This window comes from Lissotriton helveticus, chromosome 8 (genome assembly GCF_964261635.1).
Source record: "Lissotriton helveticus chromosome 8, aLisHel1.1, whole genome shotgun sequence".
Lineage (NCBI taxonomy): Eukaryota > Metazoa > Chordata > Amphibia > Caudata > Salamandridae > Lissotriton > Lissotriton helveticus.
Window position 1 is genome coordinate 190374026 of NC_136069.1, and position 3341 is coordinate 190377366.

Below are 3341 nucleotides of genomic sequence, written 5' to 3' on the forward strand. Positions count from 1 at the left end.
TCACTCGATCAAAGGCCGTAGAGTAGTCTATAAAACAGCAATACAATGGCGGCTTATTCCTCGTGTTGGCCTTCTTCGCAAGGTAAGAAAGAGCTATGATGTTGTCCAGGGTGGAACTATTGGCCCTGAATCCGGTCTGTGAGGGCGGGATAATGCCGTTCTTATCCACCCAAGCCTCCAAGTCCCTTAGTAGAAGACGGGCGTATTCCTTGGCTTCTATGTCTAAAAGGGCTATGAGCCTGTAGTTGGCCGGGTTCGAGTGGTCACCTTCTTGTGAATGGAAAATAGGACTGAGCCTTTCCAGGAGGTTGGCAGGGTTGCAGTAGCGAATGAGTGATTGAATAGTGGGGTAAGTGTGGTTGCAAAAAAGGCTGAGGCGGTTTTAAAAACCTGGGCGGGGATTCCGTTTGGGCCGGGGGCTCCATCGGTTCTGATGGCCTTAATGTGCTTTAAAACCTCCTCCTCTGTGTACTTAGCGGGTCGACTCTGTCTAGGGACTTCAATCGGCACGCTTTGAGTATCGATGGTGCAGCCACACAACGTCTCATGACAAGACCACCGTTAGCATGCGGTTAGCCCCCGCAGCATCTTGTGGTGCCCAGGGCCCACATGGTCTTTCAATACTGAATTATGTGATGGGGGCCATAAATAGATCCGAGACGTGTGAACGCTGCTTGTTGTGCGGGTGCATTTCGTGGAGCCAAGAAAGCTTGGAAGGGTGTGCTCATTACTATGTGAAATCAATAGTTCATGTTACTGTGGGGAGCCATATACTATGTGGGGGCATTGATGTGGGCTTTAATTCTCTTTACTGAGTGAGATTATTAATAATACTTACTGTGTGAGACCATTACAGCTAGTTACACCGTGGGCCTATAACGTTAGTTACATCGTGAGTCCTTTAAAAGGTGAGGAATTCATTTTAGTTACTGTGCTGGGACATTAAATTGGGTTATTGAGTGGCCTATTAAATACCATTAGTGAATGGGACAGTTGATGCTAGTTCATGTGAGTGAATATTAATGTACACTTTTTGCCTGTGGGCACTGATGAGTTTATTGCCATGTGCCATTGAGACATATACAACCTGAGATAAATGATGCAAGTACAGCCTAGGACATGGGTAGCTAGTTAGGTCGTATAGGGACGGATCCATTCCTATTAATTTTCATAGATTTGCATGATCTAATTCAGTGAAACTAATTTGCCTGAAAAAGAAATCTGCATAGATGAGATCTCCTGGACCTATGTTGTATACACCCAATCAAAGACCACTAATGCACTTGCTGGTTGTGACCATGAATGTTACTGCCTTCTCCATTTACGCTGTTGGAATCTGGGGAGCAGACAGTTTAGGAAAATTGATTCCTAGTACTACCTGGTGTTACAGATACATGCAATGTATTCACAGCATCTCTTTCCTTTGCGTTTATCTGAGAGTAAGTGTCACAGACGGGCAATGCTTTGTCTACTGAGATTTAAGAAAGATGCAAGATCATGCTAAAACATCTTAAGTGTTTTAGTTGGGTCAATATTTTTTTAATTGGTTGTTAGACCTGGCATCCTTGGCCTGATTTCCCCTTATTTTTTGCCTCTACCTCCTGTATTTTTGACAATGCGCTGGATTTTGGGTTTGCGGGTTTAGGTACTCTGGGCAATTTGCCACTGCTGATCAGGACCAAAGTGCAAGTGCTCCCTGTGTAAACTGTAATTCTGATTGGTCATCCATGATTGCCATATATGATTTACTGGTAAGTCCCTATTAAAGTACACTTTACGTGCTCAGGGCCTGTAAATCAAATGCTACTAGTGGGCCTGCAGCACCAATTGTGTCTCCCACACCAGTAGACCTTCAAATTTGTCTCAGATCTACCACTGCAGTGTCTGAATGTGCAGTTTTTAACTGCCATGTCTATCTGGTAAGTGCACTCACTTGCCAGGCCCTAACCTTCCTTTTTCTTACATGTAAGTCGCCCCTAAGGTAGACCCAAGGTACCCTTATTGGCAGGGCCCCAAGCTCCAGGCCTCCTCAGCACAGCACTTCACCTCGGCCAGAGAGCTCCTGATAGAGTCTGGAGGGGGCCCCTCCATGTACCTTGCAGGGGGTCAGTCTTCGTTACGCCACTGATACAGATCTGCTTGTTCCTGAAATCTGGGAAGACAGTGATCCTTACACAGTATATTTTTTGTTGATGCCATTTTAAGAAAAAAGCACGCTTTCTTACACAGCACTTTTTCCCCAGAAAGCACAATTTAGCTATATTTTTCTATTTTCTCAGTTCCTTCAAAGGGAATCAAAACACCCTTTGCTCCTTTGGAACCCAACACAGTGGAAAAAAAGATACAAATGTGGCATAGACACCTTTTGTGGAAAAAAGTTATGAAGATTTCAGCACAAAGTACCCCAAACATCAAAAAAGGGCTTAGCACCACAGGAGAAGGCTTTGCAGTCAAGAGTTTAATTGGTGTGGGGATTTGTAGTTGGTTAATTTTATTTCCCTTTTAGTTGTTGCTACTTTTTGGCATACATATTGTGAAGTTTTAAGCATTGTACCCAACTCTTCATGGGCTGGCTACAGCCGCAGTGAAGGTCCTTCGACCTTGCGCAAGGGGATGGAGGCCCTGTGAACAACACTGCGCAAGCGGGGGGGGGGGGGGGAGGGAAGTTTACTAGTCCAGTGCTGTGCATTTTTTTGAGAATCTGTGAATTAGCATGCAAGAAATCTCTAAAATGCAATGCCTTCTTGCCAACCAAAGTACCTTGTTAAATGCAGATTTCTCAAAATAAAATTACTGAAGAAACGTCCCACTAAATGATGCAAAGGCACTTTTTCTTGGAAAAGTTTTAACTTTATGCCAAATTTAGTGTAGTTCTCTTCAGATATTTTTTTCAGTATTGAGGAGCAAAGAATCACATTGGACTTAAAATGGAAATACCTCTTTTGAAATCCTCCACTCTTTCTAGGCCCCCAGCATGACGGATCTGTACAAAACTTGCAGAGAGTATTCATTGAACTGCATCAAAGTTATTGAATGGTTTTTGAATGGAAACTCTTGTTTATATGCATATATATAATGTATATGTATGCAGAAAGAGCCAGACACATACATAACTGATCAACTTTCTTCCTTATTATTCATTTATTTATGCTCACTTTCACTACCTTATTTCCATCTCTTGCACTTTTTAGGTCTCGGCCTGCGTAGGCTGTGCTTGCGCAGTCTCGCCAGTGAGATCTTATGTTTCTTAGTGTGGGGGCTTGAACCCGCCCCTCTTCTCCATTGGCTGGCTTCCTAAACGGAGGCCAGCCATTGGAGAAGATGGGCATCTGTCCATTAAG